Genomic DNA, 22,279 nt, shown 5'->3' with positions numbered 1-22,279 from the left:
TAGGATTTCTGTCAACTCCAGTTCAAGGAAAATGAAAGTGTCTCTACACATGTCCCCTCCACCTTTCCTGGATCAGGCTGACCTTTGAGGACAGCAGGGATACAGAGCACTTCCGCTGCAAGTGGAGTTGGCCCCAAGTAGAATCCCAGAAAAAGCTCAGGGGAAGGAGAGCTTAGGGAATTCACTGCCTAACACCCACCTGGAGCATCAACACGGCTGACTATAACCTTCAATTCAGGGTAACCACACTTCTCCAGGAGTCTTGCTCCACCTAACTGCACTTGGACCTTCAAGGTTCAAGTACAGGTTGAATAACCTTCATTGAAATATTTGGAACCGGAAGTATTTCAGATTTGAGAACTTTTCAATTTGAGAATATTACCATATACACTATGTATCTTGTCGATGAGGCACAGGTTTAAACTTAAAATTCATTTATACTTCAGGTATTTCTTATACAATTAATTCATACTTTCATTTTAGTACACTGTAATTTGACTCTGTCACAAGAAGCCACATGGAAGCTTCCATATGTAGCAACGTTGCAGATTTCGCATGGTGGGAGTGGAGTGCTCCTACGCTTTGCCTTGGGAGGCTTAGTGGTAACGGCACTGTTGCTGCTTTCCACAGGCTCCGGAATGTTCCTCATGATTCTTTTTCACCTTTTCCTTCAAGCCATATGTTTATCCCAATTTGATTCTGAGTACAACCTGACTGTTCACTCAACACAGAACATCCATTCTGTTCCCAAGGAAGAAGTTGAAACAAACTCACTGTATTACTTTTCTATCAAGGTAACAACATGCCTGACAGAAGAGACTTAGGAGAGAGGAAGGGTTTATTCTGGTTCACGATTTCAGTCAGGCATGGCTGGAGCACATAGCAGAGTTCCTCACATGGTACTGGACCAGGAAGCCGAAAACCCAGGTCTGAACCAAAGGCAGATAAGCCTGCAAGGCCTAACCCCTTCTCTCCACTTCTAGGTAGGCCTTGCATCCCAGAGGTTCCACAATGTCTCAAAACATCACCGCCAGCTAGGGGCACATTTAAATCATAACTCACTATTATGACAAGGAAACGTGGGCCTGGTTGAAAGGCACACATGCTGTGTTTCCACTTTCAAAGTGATTTCCATTCAAGATCTCCAATCCAACATGATTGTGGGTACTATTTTTCTCACAGTGTGGAAAAAGTCACTGATCCACAGCCACCGCATTGCAAATGGCCTAGCTGAGATTCAAACCAAGCAGGGCTGGCTTGGATTACACACTTTCCATGACACAATCTGTTTTCTCTTACAAGAGGTAGAAGGATACTTATTGGGTGTTTGTTTTGCTCTGTTTGGATGTGGAGGTTTCTAAGGCCAAGGGGAAACATGGAGACAACACGGGGACAGGACAGGTCCCAAATTCCTCTTTCTTCTTTTCCTGGCAAGAGACTGGGTCTGCGCCTGGGACAACACAAGGTGAAGCCACGGCGCTCAGGAAATAAGAGGCAGCGACTCCAAAAAACCAAATATCACATATGTTTTCTCAAATGCAGAATGTGGATTTTAAACAGAAAACCTGTGTAGGAACGGAGGAGGCCGGGGGGGGCACAGAGAGGATTCAGGGAAAGTAAACATGACCATTTTTGTGATATTCATGCATGAACATGCCATGAAGACGCCCATTATTTTCTGAAATGAAGCTATAGTAATAAAACGTTTATTTAAAAAGAAATATATAAATATATAGGGGCTGGAAAGATGGCTCAGTGGTTAAGAGTGCTGACTGCTCTTGCAGAGGACCCGGGTTCAATTCCCAACATCCACATGGCAGCTACAAACAGTCCTTAACTCCAGTTCCAGAGGAATCTGAAGCCCTCTTCTGACCTCCATGGCATTGCACGACACAGGTGCACTCACATACATGCAGGCAATACACTCATACACATAAAATAAAAATAATAAATAATTTTTTTAAAAAAAGAAAGAAATACATAGTATGGGTGAAACTAACAGCCCACAGTGCTGTCACCAGGCCCCAGCAGCTACCCCATACACGTTGCAGGGCTCAAGGACTCCACTGAAGGCCTGGGAATGACATCTTCTCCAAGGTACCAGTTGCAGAGGCATGGCACAGACTCTGGACCAAGGGACTCAACTGGAAAGAACATGAGCATACTTGTTCCTAAGCCCAAGTGAGCTCTCCCTGCCCCGAGCAAGCCCAGAAATAGCTGGAGGAGAATTGAAGCAGATGACAGAGGTATAAGGCCTGGAGTCTTGTCACACAAGAGAAGGTTTCAAGCCACAGAGACATGTGTGTACATATTAATGGTTCTTCCTTGTGCTCATGAACTCCTGAGACCTAGGAGGTGTGGAAGAATTGCCAAGCCACTTGTCCAGTGTTTGCCTCCTGCCTCTATTTCTGGGTTCTGCTACTTGATCATGGTTTCAAGTCTGAATGGTGTCTTTGCCCATGCTTCATCAGGCTTCCTGGGCTGGCATGTTTCCTTGGCCCTCTGCTGCCCACCTGTTATTCCCTGTCTGGGTTTGTTTCCATATACTTGGACTGCAGATCTGTCTGCCACCCTGAGGACAGACTCTGCTCTTCCAGATGGACTTTTGTTATTTCCATTTTGGTACCATGAAAAAATATATATATTTGATCTTTGTCCCTGGTTCCTGGCACAGGACACCTCACCTAAAACTCTTAGAATTTGCTTAGTATATTTAGTTGTTGACAAAGAGCCTTTTTTTTTAATCTTTCCTGAGTTTATGTGCAGAGATGACTCTTAGTGGCCTCAAGATGGAGGATGGTGGCCAGAGGAGCAATCTATGTAATTGAGCCCCCTCTCCTTTCCCATCCCCTAACTGAACTCCAGGGAGAAGACAGAGGTGGAGATTGAATTCAGTCACCAGGGCCTATGACTTAGTCATTTCCTTTAATGGAACTTTAATATAAACTCTAAAACAACAGAAATGAGGGAGCTTGCAAGTTGGAGAATACATCAAGGTGCTGAGAGGGTGGATGCTCATAGGGGTCAAGAAAGGTCCGTGAATGCTCACCTCACCACACCATACAACACCCTCTATATTCTTTCCATTTGGCTATTTCTGAATAGCATCCTTTATTATAAACTACAATCCTAAGAAAAGTGCTTTCCTGAGGACTGAGTCATTTCAGCAAAGTATGGGACCTGGGGGTGGGCACAATCTTAGGCATCCTCCAATTTGCAGTTGGTTTTGGAGAAGTACAGATGGTCTAGGGGGCCACACCCATTGCAAGTTGACATCTGAAATAGGTGCAATCCCATGGGACTGAGCTCTTAATGTCTAGGGTTTGTGTTAACTCTGGCTAATTATTGTCAAAACAGAAGTATGGGGCACACAACTGTTGTTGGACAATTAGGGAATCAGTTGTTTCTGGGAAATCACCACAACATCTGTAATAACCCAGTTGCTGGCATTATCTTAGAAACATTCAGCATCCTGATGTTTCAAGAAGGTAAGTAGGACAGCTACAGGACATCTTGAGAACTAAGCCAAATCACATAACTCTTGCCAGTCATGGTCCCCTTTCCATCACAGACCCAGGGTCTGGTCACATCTGGTCATCTGCATCTTTGTCCTCCTTCACTTCTGAGCCAGGCTGGCCTCCTCATTACTATCAGAAAACACCAGGCAGCTCTCACTGAGGGGCTTTGTCTGGAACATTCTTCCCCTAATAGCTTATGACCAAGTCCCTCATCACCTTCAACACTTGCTCAAATTTCACCTACTCTGAGCAGTCTACCCTGACTGTGTTATTTAAAACTGTGGCACATGGGACTGGGGAGATGCCCACCACCTTATCTTTATCACCCTTTCCTTTCATTTCATTATATCACACACTGTATAATTTATTGATTACACTTATTGCTTATTTTTTGTTTGTTAAAATGTAAAATTCACAAAATTTTATTTGTGTCGGTTTCTCTCTACTAAGTCCACAACATAACAAATGCTTAATTCATGGTAGCCAAAAAACAAAACAAAACAAAAACACTATAAGGACACAGATTGTTTGTAGAATCCTAACAGAAAGCAGAGCATTGGGATCCTGGGTTGGATGTAAAGTCAGGCTCATAGTCCAAGACTGTGGCAAGACAGGAGACACCTCTGCGTGATTCTAACAAAAACTGTCTTCTTGACCAATTGAAACCGTTCCTCTAAGACTCTAAGTCCAGTAGGCCTCAATGATGTATATATACTGTCTTTGTCATATCTAGGCAGATGTGGTAGCAATTGCTGAATTAGTTCAGGAAGAACCCGCTGTTCTTAATATCCATCACCCTGCCTGCCTGCCTCAGGAATCCTGTGGAATCAGTTTAGCAAGAATACCTTGGTGTTTTTCCATCCATAGATTCCTCACTCTGCCCATTGGCTGTAAGTACCCAGCTGTCTATACTATGCTGCAAGTTGAGCTCACTCTCCAACCCCATTGTCATCATAGTCTTCATGCCGGTCACTACATTCCTTAAGTACAATCTTCCTCACCAATTTTACAAGAGTCAGAAATAGCACACATGGCACCATGACTTCTACAAGACCAAGTTCATCACTGGATTCCCAGAGCCCTCACCCAGGACTCCAGATGCACATTCTTGAAGATTTACAGTCTTTCCTGACTGACTGATCAGGGGTTCAGTGGGGAGTCATACTCTAAACCACTGCTCCTCATGACAACCCACAGAAATAACATGAAGAAGGATAGTGCCCTATGTGATACTATCAAGAGTGCCAGGTGACAGAGGTTCCAAGTCCCAGGCACATGGAGGCTGGATGTATGAATAAAGGCAGCTGGGTTATGTGATACTGTGCCCTATGTGATACTATCAAGAGTGCCAGGTGACAGAGGCTCCAAGTCCCAGGCACATGGAGGCTGGATATAGGAGTAAAGACAGCTGGGTTAATATCCTGGGCTTCTCTGTTTGAAAACTACCATTAGCTTTAGTTAAGAATACAGAAATTGGGGCTGGAGAGGTGGGTCAGCAGTTAAGAGCACTGGCTATTCTTGCAAAGGACCTGGGTTTGGTTCCCAGCACCCATATGGCAGCTAACAACTGTCCGTAACTCCAGTTCCAGGGGAATCTGATGCCCTCTTCTGACTTCCATGGGCACTGCACAACATGTTTTTTATAGAAACTTCTGGACTGAATTCTCCACTAACAAAAAAAGAAAATTATAGACCAATCCCTTTGATGAACAAAGATGCAAGAGCACATCAAAAGGATTATTTACTATGATCCAGTCAGCTTCATCCCACAGATGAAGGGATGATTCAACATATGGAAATCCATAAATGTAATCCACCACATAAATAGACTCAAGGACCAAAACCACATGATTATCTCACATACAAAAAAGACCTTTGACAAAATCCAACATCCCTTCATGATAAAAGTCATGGAGACAGATGGATCTCTGTGGGTTCAAGGCCAGCCTGGTCTACATAGTGAGTTCCAGGACAGCTGGGGCTACAGGGAGACCCTGTCTCAAAAAGACCAAATAAATAAATAAATAAATAAATAAATAAATAAATAAATAAATAAATAAATAAATAAATAAATAAATAAATAAATAAATAAATAAATAAATAAATAAATAAATAAGTCATGGAGAATCTAGGGATACAGGGGACATATTTCACCATAGTAAAGGCAATATACAAACAATAAGCCCACAGATAACATTGTACTAAATGGAGAAAAACTCAAAGCATTTCCACTAAAATCAGGAAAGAGACAAGGAAGTCCACTCTCTCTGGTTCTGTTCAATATAATGCTTGAAGTTTTAGCTAGAGCAATAAGACAGTGAAGGAAATAAAAGAGATACAAATTGAAAAGGAAGAAGTCAAAGTATTCATATTTGCAGATGACAGGATTCTATAAAGACCCTAAAAACTCCAACAGAAACTCTTATGGCTGATAAACACATTCAGAAAAGTAACAGGATGCTAAATTCATACACAAAACTCAATAGTCTTCCTAAATACCAAGAAACATGCTAAGACAGGAACCGGGGAAATGATCCCATTCATGATAATCTCAAAAAAAATGTCTTGGAAAAAAAATCTATCATCAAGGTGACAGACTTGTATAATAACAATTTTAAGATATTGAAGAAGATGGAAAGACCTCCCATGCTCATGGATTGAGAAGGTTAACATTGTAAAAAGGGCCATCCAATCAAAAGCAATCTACATATTCACCACAATGGTCATTAGCACTCCAACAAAATTCTTCACAGAAATTCAATACATAATCTAAAATTTCATATAGAAACACCACACACACGCACACACACACACACACACACACACACACACACACACAAAAGCCAGGATAGTCAAAACAGTCCTGAACAATAAAATAAGAGCCAGAGACATCATCATCACTTATTTCAAATTATACTACAGAGCTATAGTAATAAAAATAGCATGGTACTGGTATAAAATAAGACATGTTGCTCAATGGAATACAATTAAGGACTTGAATTTAGTCCACACACAGTCACCTGATTTTCCTTTTTTTTTTTCTTTTTATCTTTTTTGAGGCAGGTTCTCCTTGTAGCCCCAGCCAGCCTGGACTTGTTATGTAGACCAGGCTGGATTTTTACAAAAGGGCCAAAAATACACATTGGAAAACAGATACTTTGTTTAACAAATGGTGCTGGTCAAACTGGGCAGCTACATGAAGAAGAATGAAACTAGATCCCTATCTCTCCCCTGGTGCAAAACTCAACTCCATTTGGGTCAAGGACCCCAACATAAGACCTGATACCCTGAATCTGAGAGAGGAAGAAGTGAGACTACACTGGAACGTATAGGCACAGAAAGGACATTCTGAATAGGACCCTGATAGCATAGGCATTAAGACCAAAAATGGATAAATGGGACCTCATGCAATTAAAAGCTTCTATACAGTAAAGGACATCATCATTCAAGTCAAGAGATAGCCTATAAAATAGGAAAAGATCTTTACCAACTACACATCTGACAGATGGTTAGTATCTGGAATATACAAAGAACAGAAAAAACCCAATATCAAAAAAACAAATGCCTCAATTAAAATTGGGACAAGGAACTAAACAAAGTTCTCAAAAGGTAAAATACAAATGGGTGAGAAATACTTTTGTTCAACATCTTTAGCCATCAGGGAAATGCAAATTAAAACTACTTTGAGATTTCATCTTACCCACGTCAAAATGGCTAAGGTTCCCAAAACAAATGATGAAAGCCGCTGGCCAGGATGTGGAGAAAGGGGAAAACTCATTCACTGCTGGTGGGAGTACAACCTGGTGAAACCACTCTGAAAATCAGTGTGGAGTTTCTTCAAAAAGCTAGAAATAGGTCTGCCATATGATCCAGCTATATCACTCTTGGAACTCTGTAGTCTACTACAGAGATACCTGTTCATCCATGTTCTCTGCTGTTCTATTCACAATAGCCAGGAAATGGAAACTGCCTAGAATGGATAATGAAAATATGGCACACTTACTCCACAAAATATTGTTCAGCTTGGAACTGGAAAAATCATCCTGAGCAAGCTAATCTAGACCCAGAAAGACAAAGGTTGCTAATTCTCTAGCAAGTAGATGCTAGCTTTGAATCTTTAGATCTGTGTACTTTAATTAGAAAATCCATAGGAGTCAGAAAACTAGTAAGGAGCCATGATGGTGAGGAGTGAGGGTCATGGGAGGGGAGATAGAATGCAGTGATATAAAAAGAGAAGGGGAAATAAAGGAATAGGAAGATTTAAATGAGGTGAGAAATGGGAAGGCGGGGTAGAGGGGAGAGTAAGGAGAGGGATCGCTAACACCAAAAGGTCTTTCGAAAAAGTCATATACAAACCTACTACTAGAGAAATTTCTTAAAATAGATACATATGTAATATAAAAAGTTTAAATAGAGTTATCCTATAACAGAGGGAAAAGGCCCCTACCAGGCACCTCAGGCTAGAAAATAAAATATCCAAGGCCAAGCAAATAAAATATGGACTCCTTTCGGAGTTGCTGACCAGGGAGTGGGGAGTTCCATAGGCTCTCAAACAATCCTGGTTATTGGCATTGCTGTATGTTGCCTTTCAGAACTTGACAGTAAGATCCTATTGATAAAGACACCACATACATGAGTCATACAACAAACATGGAGAAATCAAGTGGTTCTGACCTCAAAACTTCATCTCTTCTGGCTGGCTTTCATAGCACTAGAAGGTGCTATGCATGCTACCAGAGAAGTAATCACCAACCTTACCCAGCTGTGAACCCTGTAAGCTACAATAGTGACTGGCCTGGCAAGATATGCCAACTGGTACAGTAGTGGCAGGAACATTATGGAATAACCAATCACTTTCTGATTGGATTTAAGGCCAGCTTCACAAGATGGAGCCCATACCTGGCATTGTTATCAGGGCCAGAAACCTGTGGTTAGATAAGTCACAGGCAGTAGGGAGAACCTGCTGCTGATAGTCTGTTAAATGGACATAGTATTAAACCAACTCCTAATGACTTATTGTTATAACCATAGATCAGTGCATCTCAACTTTTACCAGAGAAGAGTCTTCTTGTACCAACTGGTGATTAACAAAAAGATTCGCAACTGGCCAACATGAAGAGAACAAGAGACTGGAGAGAGAGTGTTTTGCCCTAAATTTGACATCTCTATCACAACCTCTCTTTGCAAGGCTCAGGGATCATTGTTGAAGAAGGGTCAAAAAGATTTAAGAACCAGAGGTGGTGGATGACTACAAGGAAACCATGTTGCACATATGAATCCACAGCACTTGAGAGCACATGCAAGTCCAAGTCAGACAAAAACCCAGCATGATGCAGGGAGGTGGGCAAGAAGCCCCAGCACTCACTAAGGAACTATTAGCAATTGATAGCTACTTCTTGGGAGAAGAAGAGGCAGGTTTCCTTAAGGGTGTGACATTGAGTAGGCTGACCAGGCTCCAAAGGATGGACCCATACCCAAGAGAATTTGGGAAACACAAATTAATTTTGATCTTTTAAAAATAATAATAGAAGTTTGGGGGGTAGTTAGTTGGGATGGAGGTGAGGAGGCATTCTGAATATGATCAAAATACATTGTATGAAATTCTCAAAGAATTAATAAAAAGATTAAAAAATAAATAATAAAGGAAAAACAAGTAGATCTATATAAATTTACTTGTTTTCTTGTATCTCAAATACCAGTATTAAAAATTAATCAACAAAAATTTATAATTTATTCCAAACATTAACCTTTATCTTTCTTTTCATTTTCATGGATAGTTCCCCTTACTAAGTGCCTGACCTCCCAAACCATCCAGCAAATACTCCTTGCTACTGAATCTCAAGAGATGTTTCAGATGATCCTTAATGAACAAAATAGGATGGAATGAGCAACAAACTTATAGATAGGCATCTCCTCTTTCCTTGAATAAGGAGATGAAAACATGTTCCTTAACCAACTCCAGTCAGTCTCCTCCAAGTTCCTGTTTATCCCAGATGTTTTCTCTCTCTCCCTCCCTCTCTCTCTCCCACCCTCCCTCCCTTCTTCCCTCTCTCTCTCCCTCCTTCCCTTCTTCCCTCTCTTTCTCTCTCTCCCTCCCTCTCTCCCTCCCTCCCTTCCCTCTTTCCCTCTCTCTCTCCCTCTCCCCCTCTGTCCTTCCCTCCCTCCCTCCCTCTCTCCTGTCTTGGCCCAACCAGCATCATGCTAGTCCCACTTAGTCACCTTTACTCCTAATACATGATCATTCTGTCAAGCCAGTTGAGTAAGAATTTTCCTGCCTCTGATGTTTCCACCCACTGACCCCTCATCCAATGTGCTGACTATACATCTCTGTTGTCTCTGCTGCTGTTCAGAGTTGAGCCCAATTCTCTCTTCCATTGTAAATAGGTGTGTGTGTGCGCATGTGTGCATGTGTGCATGTGTGTGTGTGTGTGTTTCTCTATCCAGCCACTGATATTTAGTTTTCAATAAACTGCGAATTATAAGTACCTGTAGCCTATATGACATTCTCTGCAAAAAAGCTGCAGTCAATTTGTACTTCCTTCTGGATATAAATAGCATTTATGATAGTGATTGCAAAGACAACATAATCTGTTGGAGTTTTGATTCCAGTCATCGGCAATTTGTAGTTACTGTCGGGACCAATCATTCTGTATGATTTCTGGTCTCAAATATGTGAATGAAATAACTTAAATCAACCAACCAGTGAGTTAAGTGGAAATTGGTTCACCTGTCCTTTGAAAAAGCATCTACTTCCATACTTAAGGGGATAAATGCTACTATGAAAGTGCTTTAGAAGATGAAAAAAATCCACAGAAATACTACAAAGTAACATGAAAACATTCCCTCCATGTTTAATGGGGTATCATCAGTAACAGAAATTTAATTTCTTAGTAAATAAGAAACATACCATAATAACCACATCAGGAAACAGGACTTCTCATAATACGAGCAAGTTCAGATAATAAATATGCCAATCATTCAATAGGAATAAAAATGCAAGTAATCTCAGTTCCCTTTTGCATTCATATATTTTAAAAACAGCCAGGCATGGTGGTTTAAACCCATAGCCCCAGCAGTGGAGAGGTTAGGGCTGGAAGATTACCACTTTTTAGCTAGCCTAGTCCACATAACAAGACCCTGACTCAAAAAAAGATGAGAAAAGAAAAAGAAAAAGAAAAAGAAAAAGAAAAAGTATTAGTTCCAAAATTACTTGGGATAATGCTAGGGAGCAACTTCTGAAAAGGTAAACATTCTATCTAATGTGCAGCTTTTCAAAATTGGCAGAGAAACACTATTAGGGTTTTTTTTAACTCGGTATTTCAAGTTTAGAAACCTAAATTTGAAAAAATCTATTTTATCTGTTGATCTATCATTAGGCTAAAATATAAAGTCTTTCTTAGTCTCTATGGTACTAAAAGTTCCCATTTTTGAATATGCTACTTGAATACATCAGTCAGAATAAGAGTACTCTGCTACATGCTTTAGAAAATGCACACATAAATTTAAACAGTAATACATACAACTATAACTGCGTGAATCCTCAAACTTGTAAAATAAGAACATGTTCTTATAAAATAGCAACCACATTTGAGAAAAGGAGCAAGCATTATCCTTCATTACCATAATTTATAAAAGAAAAGCTGCTCTCTGTATCTCTCTCTGTATTCCCTCCCTCCCTCCTTTCTTTCTCCCTCTCCCTCCCTCCTTAGGTTGTTTGCCACAATTCCAAGTACTTTACAATCATTTATTTTATTTCATATGACCTTTGTTAGGCAGGAATATATAAACATTTTAGGAAAGCGAACGCCAGATGTTGTTACGAAGAGTCTAACCCACTCTATACCCTAATAACCACACCAGGCAAGAGAAAAGCCAAAACCATTGGACAAACATGAAGGAATTATTTCTAGCCATTGGCTCGAAGTGGTGCATGCACCATTTCGTCTGTGGCTGAAGAAACTCTATATACGGTGCATTCCCTTTACCTCTAGGGAGCATTCATTTGTTTTTGTCTATCTACATTTCACTAATGGAAACTGAGCAAGCGTTAAAATCTCAGTGTAAATCGTTGTCATCTAAAACGTTAGCTATTTACCTATTCTCCTTGGTCTCCATGATCCTCTCTTCTGGAATATTTGTCCTTGAAACCATATACATATTTTCCTTCCTTATGCTGAAGTCTCTTGTTTGTGTTTCCTTTCAACATACACTCTGAGCAGCTCTTTCCGGCCAGTCAAAAGCCAGTTTTCTCCAGCATCCATTCACCATCTGATGTCAGAAAGCTTAGTGCCTTGTGCCTGTGTTCCGTATGGCACTGGTCTGATAAAGGTTGCCTCTGACCCAGCAACCCACACAAGTGCTTCAAGTAAAACAGTATTGCCTGACCAAGAGATGGTGCCTTTCCCCAGACACAAAATTAACTTATTTTCCTCTGAGGTTCTTCTGCATTCCGTGTTGGAGGTACAGGGTGAAGATGCTATAGAGATGCTTGGGTGGGGGCATTTCCCACCTTCATTTCAGCAGGTGTAAAGTGTTCCCTGGGGAAAGTCTCCTCCCAGCTGTGCTGCTGCAGACATCCTGACTTCACCTCAGAGACCCTGAAAGAAAGAACAAGGAAGGGTAAAGAAAGGGATAAGGAGAGCACTGGAGACACACGCACTGAAAGCACAGTTCCCCACGGAAGACAGCCAGGCTCTAAGCTTCAGTGACCTTCTAATTATAAAGCACTACTGCACTGCACCTCTGCCAACCCCTTGCCTCCCAACAAGGCACACACCAACAAACACACATGTGTAACTAGACCTGATGGGGCCAAAATTATAAACATATTTATTCATAAATGAGAAGCTCTGTTTAGCTCACTCAAGGAGGGTGATGGTGAGCACAGCAAACAATCAGCTCTGGAACTTCTGTTCCCACATTCCAACATCCTTATTTGGTATTTTGATGGTGCTAGTGGTGGAATCCAGGCCCTCATGTAGGTTGCACAGGTGCTCTACAATTTAATTATATCCTGTCAATAAAAGCCTGCAGGGTAATAATTTAAGCTAAGATGACTTATCGTAGCTCCTTGGATGATCAACAAAACCTAGGGAAGGAACTCAAAACTGTATGTAGACCTGTCCTTGAAACACTTTTCCAGCAATTTTCTATAATTAAATTTTTTACTGCGCATTTTGACTGAGATTAGTAAAAGCACATCAGTCTCAAATCCTATTCTTTTTCACAAAATCTAATATAATGACAATTTGTTGTCACATGTTGAGAATTAGAGAAATGCTAGTTTAAACTAAGGGATTTAAATTAAGGGATCACACTTGCAAGAAGATGGAAGTTGTCTATAATATAATATTTGTTCATTGGGTTCTTCGATTTGAAATGTTTGGATTAAGAGGTCAAGCATTATGAAGTTGAAGATAGGATCAACTTCATCTGTAAAACAAGAAAGTTGGAATACAAGCTCTATGTTATTAACAGCTGTAAAAAAAAAAAAACCTACATTTTGGACAAGTATGTTTCATCTTAAACTCATCAGTGATTTCAAGAATGAAAATACATCCAAACATGTCTTCTCAGGCTGGGCATGATAGCACATTCCCATAACCCCAGCACTAGGGAGGCAGAGGCAGGACGATTGTGAATTTGAAGTCAGCCTGAGCTACAATGAGACCTTGTCTCAAAAAATCAAAACCAACAAACAAATGTGTCTTCCTCCTCCTCTTATTTATCTTCAGTTGGTGTGTGTGTTTAGGATCAAAGTCAGAGTTTCTTATATAGGCTCATGGCACATGGTCTAGCACTAAGCTACAACCAAACCCCAAATATAACTTTTAAATAAAAATGTATTTGTTCAATAAATTTTCATTTTAAATATATCTATAAAATAGATCAGATTGTAGAATAGATGTAGGTCTTACAGGAATCTCTGTGGTAGAAGATGAGATTAGATAGAAGTCTAGAGCTGGCTACATTTGAAGCAGCCCTTTCTTCCCATCTCTACCTTAGCCTGCACATCTGTTCATAATACTCTGCCTCTGAGAGAACTTGAACGAGAAAACAGAGAAACAGTTTTGTATATCCATGCTCATCTACCTCCCTGAGTCACTCACTCCAGTTTACCAAGACCTTTACAAATGAGTATTCTGCACCCTGAAGTATAAAATGAGCTTTATATATCACCAGGCACGCTTGGTGAAGTTACTAAACAGTATAGAACCCTGTGACAGAGTATTATAACATTCTTTTGGGTGGACAGTGACATATTCATTGCCCCAAATGACCTTTGACTGATGTTTTCTGTGTATCTCAGAGCCTCTGTAAACATGCTGTTATCAGTAACACCTATTTTTTAGAATATTCTATTTATTATTTTTATTATATGTATATGAGCATATGGCCTGTATGTATGTAAATGCACTCATGTCATGCGATGGTTAGAAGAGGGCATCGGATCCCCTGGAACTGGAGTTTATTAGCCATCACATGGGTGCTGGGAATTGAACCCAGGTTCTCTGCAAAAGCAGTTAGTGTTCTTAACTGCTGAGTCAACTCTCCAGCCCGAGTCATACCTATTTCTGCTATCTCTAACCGTATCTGATGGTTGTGCCCCATGTATTACTAAAACCACAGTTACATCTCTCTCCTGACCACCTTGACCTGCCAGTCTAATGACAAGCGTGTAAAGGGTGAACATGACACAGTGTGCTCTGATGAACCCAGACTGGCTCAGAGTGGTGGCCTTGTCCAACACCTCTGTGTTCAGTATCTTTTCCATAATCCAGTCTTCAATTAATAACACTTCTACAGGAAACATATATATCACCCATAACTTACATTTCTCAAGTTTATTATTCCTTTTTTTAGATAGTATGACATTTGTCATGTCCATCTCTTTAGAACCTGTCTTATTGCCCATGATTGTTCACGGTGGTTAAATAATTACACACTGCACAAGATGGTGCTAGTCAATGAAAGAAGGTGGCATGCTGCCAGGAACACGGTTCTCAAACAATACTCCCTGCACAGGGGTATAGTTCAGTGGTAGAGCATCTGACTACAATACTTGCTGATAAAATGCCTTTATGGTTTTTTCATATTTGAACTACAACACACCACTTGTAAGATATTTGGTCAGTTTTTGTACCACTTGTTCAATTACTTAACATTTTTCTTTAAAATTACTCTGCTAGTGTTTGAAAATGGTTTGTTCCCTCTACAACATATGTTGGAGCTTAATCCCCACTTTGAAGCACTGAGAAGGAAGACTTAATCCAGCTATATGTTCAGAGGGGGCTTTTGGGAGCTCATTGGGTAAATAACAAGCGTGAAGCTCCAATGATTGAATGCTGACACTTTCATCCAAAGAGGAGGAGACCAAAGGAGACTCACACACACTCCCTGTCTCCTGCCATGTGGTGGCCTTTAAGTGTAGGGACTCTGCCAGCAAGTAGGCCACACCAAATGGGTCACTTGACCTTCAATGGGTCACTTGACCTGTGAGACTTGGTAAAGCTCTCTTCTTTATAATTTAACTAATCTGTGGTATTGTGTTAGGAGCAACAGAAAATTAGCTAAGACACTTTCTACTCAAATAAATGTATTGCGAATGGAAATATTCCATTTGTATGACAAACAAACACAGTGCCAGGTCCACAATTAGAAAGCAACTAAAAATAACCAAAATGAATGTAAAAGGACATGTAAATTCAGACTGAATGGAAGTGCCCACCAAAAACAGTCTTCAGCCTTCTGTTTCTTTAGTAAAAATCAGGACCTATATGTTTATGGAGAAGTTTATAGTCATCAATAGGCTCATTCAGAAAGAAGAAAGTTTGAGGATTGGGTTGAATATTCAAGAACTGAGAGAAAAAGGTCATGGAGATAATTCCTAAGAACACATTTTTGGAAATGGGAGAGTAATTAATAACCAGAGAAGCAACGATTGATGCACTGGAAATCTGCAAAAGAAAAGTTAGCTCTTTAAGAAGACTACTAAAATTGGCAAACTTCAGGAAAACTGATCAGATAAAGCAAAAAGTTAGAAAAAAATGTTGAGAATGAAAAATGGCATGTATCAGAAATTCATCAGAGGAGACTGGCTACTGGAAACACCAACGGGCGCTGTACAGGCCTTCAAACGTTCCCTCCCTCTTCTCCCCTACCTTCCTCTAAGGAGAAAGCTACCTGTTCCCTGTCCTGTGGAGAAGAACAAAGCATCCTGCAACCTTCTGGAGCCTTCTACTCACCAGAACTCAAGAATCATGCAATCTCTTCATGCCCAGCTCTCCACATCTGTAAAACAAGGCTATGCACAGCCTCTGAAACAGGCTAAATTGAAGTGTGTCTACAAGTACCTAGCAGAGGGCAGAAAATTTATGCAAATATTGGACACCACTGTTTTTGCCCATATAATATTTCATACTTATGACCTGACATGAAGTCATTTCTGTCCACTGATTCACACCCTCCTTTTATGCCAAAACAACGGATGCCCTGCAATGGCTGTGAGGGAATGGGGCTGGACACCCCTCTTAGTCACCTGCACAATCAATCATTCATTTGGCTCTAAAGCCTAGAGCTGCCGTCCACAGCTGACATAAGCACGGTATCCACTGGGTGACCTCTTGGTCTTCCCAGCAAAAATATCCTATTTTGGCAACCTGGGCTTCACAGCGGGATTTGACACTGCGGGTGATCTCATTTTAGGAAGAGATGTGCCAGCCCCACTCACTGACATGAAAACTTCTGTGAGCTACGCCGCTTGAGACAAACAACCAGGAGAGTCCCGGCGTTCGGTCACGATCAGTCGTGGTAAACAGCTGGTTCCCTCAACCCAAAGCAGTTCTTTGGTGGAAGTCAGCAGCGGGGAGAGTGTGGAGGGTGAGGAAATCTAGGCTGGGATAAAGTGAACTGAAGCAGAAAGGAGAGCGAAGCAGACCCCGGAGAAACGGACACTTGGCAGCCGCCCAAGGATATGATCAGGAGGGTCTTTCCTCTGGGGATGGATAAAAATATGATTAGAACTACGTTATTGCGTTGTCCTCTATAACGGTGTCTGTTAAACTGCAGAACCTCGTGAGTAGTCTTGAAACTCCTTCCAGGAGAGAGCAGGGGGCTGTGTGGGAAGGAGGAGGCAGGGAAGCTCTTCCCTGAGCCCTTGTCGGTACTGCAGTATTTGCAGGCGGCGCAGCCCTCTGCAGCTTCACCTGCAAGAACAGCTCCAGCGACCCATTCAAGGGGAACAGACGCCGCACTGCGCTTGGCCCTCCTCAGAGAAGAGAACACACACGCATCTGTGGACGAAAACTAAAACTCCACATCGCCAAACAAATTCACACCGGGCTAGACTCCCTGGGCACGGTGAAAACTTGCCCTTGAAAGTCTTCAACCCAGAAAGAGGGAGCCAGTGCAGGCAGACAGCCCACAGAAAGCCTCCCCTGGAATTAGCAGGTGTGACCAACCCCACCCCCAGTCAGAGCAAAACGTGAGTCAGCAAAAAACGAGCAGGCTTCAAATGGAATCTTTGCAAAGTATAAAAGTCAGATTAATCCACCCTACGAACCAACAAACCCCGAGAAACACTGCATGTCACCAGTGACAGCACTGGGTGGGCCACACGTGTGGTAGAAAAGGTGGTGGTGGCCACAGCCAGGCTTAGATACCACTGTGATTGAATGCAGACACGAAATGCATTTATACAGCGTCATGAGGAGAAGCTAAAGGTGAGGGCTGGATACACATGCGCACAGAGACGTCCGTGGAACACACACAACAGGAAAGATGCCCTGCTTCAGGCTAAATTTTAAAATGCGTGATTTCCCTGGGGTTCTGAGTTGTAGACCTTTCCCAGGTGCTTTGCTGCCCGTTCCTTAACTTTCCTCCCTTTTGGGTTCTGGATTATGGATACAGAAGGTATTCAATAAGGAGTGGACAATTTAGGGACTGGTGATGGCTCAGCAGTTTAGAGCACTTGCTGCTCTTAGAGCAGACCCAGGTTCAGTTCCCACACACCCACTTTGCCCCTCACAATCATCTGTAACTCCAAGAGAGATCTGACACCTGTTCGAGTTGCATTGCATGCACTTGGTACACATAACATACATGTAAGCAAAACAAATACATAATTTTTTTTTTAATTTTAAAGAGGAAACAATTCTGTTACTTTGTGCACAAATTTCCCCAACATGCATTTCCAGATCACAAGCACAAACATCTACTTTTATAGAATATCTTGAATCAAGTTCAAGTTGATCCTGAGTCAGGTTTCAACCAACCAGCAGAGCTGATTGTGGTAGGCAGAGGTGTATGGGGCTTGTGCTGGCAAAGAAATCCATCTATCCTCCCAGATCAAAGTTTATATAAATATAATATAACACATGGGCAAAGTGTATGCCATATGAATATTATCTCAATTAAAAAACAGTATCTCAGAAAAGCTGTTAAATATCACATTAAAATAGATAGGATTTAAATTTACCTAGTTTGACAAGAGTTGATGGACATCGTGTAGCTTTTTGAAGACACAAAAATAAAAGCTAGCTGTTTGGAGGAGCCTATCGCAAGCTGCCATACCAGGAGCTTAGTACCTGTCACCTAATCCCTGAGGCAGGATTCTTAATATATTCACAGTTGCTTTGAAAAAGAAGGAAACTGAGGCTCCAAGAGGTCAACTATCAGAGTTACTATGTTGAAGATCCACTACAAAATGGAGTCTGCAAATAAATTCATTCAAAATCTTGGGTGTTTTTTATTTTTATTCTTAATGGAGACTTGGTGCCATAGAAAAATGTTCTCGAGGATTGGAATTTTCCTAGAATAGTCACTCAGCATAAACATTTAATAAAAACACTACTAAAAGTCAGGTGTGGTAGCCCACGCCTTTAGTCCCAGCTCTTGTGAGGCAAAGGCAGACAAATCTCTGTGAGTTCGAGGCCAACCAGGTCTACATAGTGAGACCATGTCTCAAAACAAAACATAACAAAGAAAAATTAATAAATAAAACTATTATCTGATGGGAAGTTGACATTGGCTATAATTTACGTGTTAGGCTTCAAAATCTTATTAATATTTTTAAGTACAAGATAGCTATTGTTTAGTTCATCAGTTAAGTTTTCACTTATGTAGTAGTGCCAGATTTAGCAAATAAAATTATAAATGTACATATACCTAGTTAAGTTTCAGTTTCAGACAATGAATAATATTTTAGCATGTGTGTATCTTACCCAATATTTCCTTTGTCTTATCTTGGAACACCACTGGAACTTTTTAGTGGTTAAATACATTATCATGTTGGGGATGGAGAGGTGGCTCAGCGGTTAAGAACACTGACTGCTCTTGCAGAGGACCTGGGTTCGATTCCCAGCACCCACATGGCAGCTACAAACCGTCCTTAGCTCCAGTTCCAGGGAAATCTGAGGCCCTTTTCTGACCTCCGTGGCATTGCACAACATGGGCGCACTCACATACATGCAGGCAATACACTCATAAATAAAATTTTAAAAAATAATATCATGTAAAAAAATGTTAAGTCTACTATTATGTAAAAATGTGCACAATTCCAGATAATTATAAAATTCACAGAGGTTATCCTTTCTAGTGCTCAGTACTTCAATGAAATAAAGATGTTTGTGCAATTTAAATGATCACTCTTAATGATATTAGGTAACAGACCCACGATATAATCCCTAAGCACACTGTGGCAGCATTGAGGATAATAATGGCTGTTTCCACCATGAGTCCAAATCAGGACCATTAAATGTGATTGATGTAGAATTTTTAAAAACAAATGACTGTCTGGATGTAACATTGCTGTAACTGTACCAGAGATGGCTTCTTACAAAACTGGTAACTACCATGGCGTCTCGAGCTTCCTAGCACCCTAAGTCCTAAGTGATGGGAGAAGAGAACCACACCAGGACCAGAACTCAGGGTCTGCAGTCTGAGAACTCAGTGATCTTCAGTAAGAGCCTCAAGCAGTCAACATTCCCCTTGTAAGTAAGAAAGAGCTGTGCTTCTGCTTGCTCTGAATCTTGCAGTTTGTGATCTATGAAACAGGAATGCCTGTTTCATAAGGCTATTGTGAGAATCAGAAAAAGACATAGGTGAAAATACTTTATTTGATTGAATAATTCTGGGAACACGAGGATAGGCCAAGGAGAGCTATCTGAATCATGTACTCAGGACCCTCTCTTTACAGACCTCGTATCTCAGCAATGAGGGAAATGATTTTCTAACCAGCACAAAGAGATGTACAGCAGAGCAAAAACCCCAGTCTAGGGCTCTCCCAACTTCACTACACTCTTTCTCTCAAAGGTAAGGGCACAATATCTCCCTCCTAGACCCTGAAACCTGACACAACATGGCAAGTGTAGAGTATAAGGAAAAGTATCAAAGAAGAAGAGAAAGACACACAAAGTAGAAATTAAAAATAGCCATGGGCTTGGTAGTGCCATTAAAGAGTGCATTATTACCTGGGTTGTCCAAGATCAGTACAACAACAGAACTTGTTCCAACTTCCAATGTGGCACCTGCTACATCAATGACATTTAATGGTCCTGATTTGGACTCATGGTGGAAACAGCCATTATCATCCTCAATGCTGCCACAGTGTGCTTAGGGAAAGGAATCAGCCTTCCTTCCCCAAGAGGATACTCCTGTGGCAACAAGGAAATTTCAGCATCGATACTATAGGTCAAAGGTAGACAGTGGGTAGCATTTAACCACAGCAGCAAGAACTCCATGTGAGATATATAGAACTATATGTGAGATATATAGATAGATACACACACACACACAGAGAGAGAGAAGCATACGCGCGTGCACACAAACACATATAAAGTATGTGAGATATACATACTGGTCAAGGCTGATTAAGGTGCACTCAGTCAAAAGTTCATTTCAAAATTCATTCTTTTGGGAAAACAAATAGAAGAAGCCATTTGGCTTGTTTCATGGATGGGTGGCTAGATGAATGGATGAAATGGGAACGTGGCAACCACTAACTAGCCACACTGTTCCCAGTCTGCGCTAGAGGTCTTCAAACACATTTCCTGATCTCAACGGTACCATCATCATCTGAGCAATGAATGTCATTGTCTTGGACAGAAGAGAAACTGAGGCACTGGATATAAGTGACTTCTCAGAGGATGTGGAGTGGGGATCCAGCAGAGCTGCCGAGAGCCGGTCCAGCAGAAAGCAAAGGGCCCCTTGTGTAAGCTGCCCTTGATCTTCAAAAACTGTGGCTGGGCTTTTCTTCTTATATGATGAAAACAAAACATCAGAACAACAGCTAAACCATGGAGATATTCTTACAACCCAAGCATGGCCAGGAAGGAAATACAGAAAGATGGAATGAGCTAGTTTGGTTTGGTTGAAAGGGACACAGTAAGAGTCTTGAAGATCCCAGGGGAGGAAAGCTGGGCAGTCAAAAGCCAAGGGAGGTAAAGGAGGGATAAAGGAGATGAAGAGGAGCTGCAGAGACTATCTGGCAAGATTAAGGAAAAAGCTGGTTAGTCATCAGGCACAAGAACCCCTGTCTTACCCTAATATCCATCTGGCTGTCAGTGGTGGCTCAAAAACTTGTCATATGACAAAATGGAGTTGAGTGTGAATTACTCCTCTCTGGCTTGGTGCAGGCATAAAGAGTTCCCATCAGCATGAATTTGTGTCGGCTTATGCTTGGAAAACACCTGAGCTCAACCGATTTTGCCTTGTAGCAAATGGAACAGAGAAAATAAAATTTCTGAGACACAGAAAATAAAATTAAAGCCTAAATTATGGCTGAAATATTGACCTTGTTTTAAGAAAAAAAAATAAATGGGAAAGAAAAGAAAGGGGATAGGAGGGATAGGAGGGAGAGAGAGTGAATTTCTTCCTAAAATTAGAGTACTCTTTCTAAGAATTCAATAATCATTTGCTAGAATGGAATAAATAAAAATGTTTTTCACCACAAAGCTTTCCAATATCATTATATAACTGAGACACGGGTTGATTTAAGAACATGTTATTAAAATTAGGCTAATGATTAAACAATAAGCCTCTTTGAGAATGCCACTTTACAGGTCCCCACAAGTTCCCACAGTGACCACCCTCTGCAATGCAATTAAATGACAAAGTCTCCAGTCGGGATCCCTGGCCCTCTCCCTCTCCATGAGGCTGCAGCAATCACGGCCCCACACCGCAGACTGTGCACCCAAGGGTGCGATGCTAAGGAACTGCTCACCCGTGCACAGTGGCCTCCGGCGCTCTGGCCTCGGCCCAGGCGCAGATGCTCAGGACAGTGACCCACAGTGCCGCCAGCAGCTGCAGGGACCGATCGCACCCGCCCGGCTCCAGCGGCCGGGCAGCAGCGCCCAGTCCACCCGCTCCTTCAAAGGCGTCTTCTGCGTTCTCCCTTATCTGTCGTCCAGTGGACCCCTGGGGACTCTCGGGTCGCCTTCAGCATCCCGATCGCCGCAGAGCCTTTGTCTTTTGTACCATCAGCACCACCGCAGCCAGCGCAGGGCCCCAGCCTGCCGCAGTCCCAGCTCCCCCTGCCTAGCCTCCGAATGGATTTTTTTTTTAAAGAGATAGGACCATCATCTAGAGCAGGCGGCAATAAGGCTACAGACGCATCCCTGTGGACTAATGCGCTGAAGAATCTCGGAGGCTTTATTTTCTTCTTTTAGTTAAGTTTAATTTTTCGGAGAGCACGTGTTTTAAAATGAAGACAATTGCTACAGAAATTTGGCGCTAGCGACTAGGGGGCCTTGGACCTCACTTGT

At 41.5% G+C, this 22,279-nt stretch overlaps 1 protein-coding gene across 1 annotated transcript in view; it reads right to left on the bottom strand.

Moving 5' to 3' along the window:
- Positions 1-22,030, bottom strand: part of Sacs (sacsin molecular chaperone) — a 108,767-nt gene extending 86,737 nt beyond the window's left edge. The window contains exons 1-2 of the mRNA XM_008825004.3: positions 21,739-22,030; positions 11,614-12,115 (exon numbers count right to left, since the gene is read on the bottom strand). The gene's annotated coding sequence lies outside the window, so the exon portion shown is untranslated. The remainder of the gene's footprint in view (positions 1-11,613; positions 12,116-21,738) is intronic.
- Positions 22,031-22,279: the final 249 nt, after the last annotated feature.

Source organism: Nannospalax galili, unplaced genomic scaffold (assembly GCF_000622305.1).
Source record: "Nannospalax galili isolate Female #2095 unplaced genomic scaffold, S.galili_v1.0 scaffold488, whole genome shotgun sequence".
Lineage (NCBI taxonomy): Eukaryota > Metazoa > Chordata > Mammalia > Rodentia > Spalacidae > Nannospalax > Nannospalax galili.
This window is presented reverse-complemented; position numbering and strand designations above follow the sequence as displayed.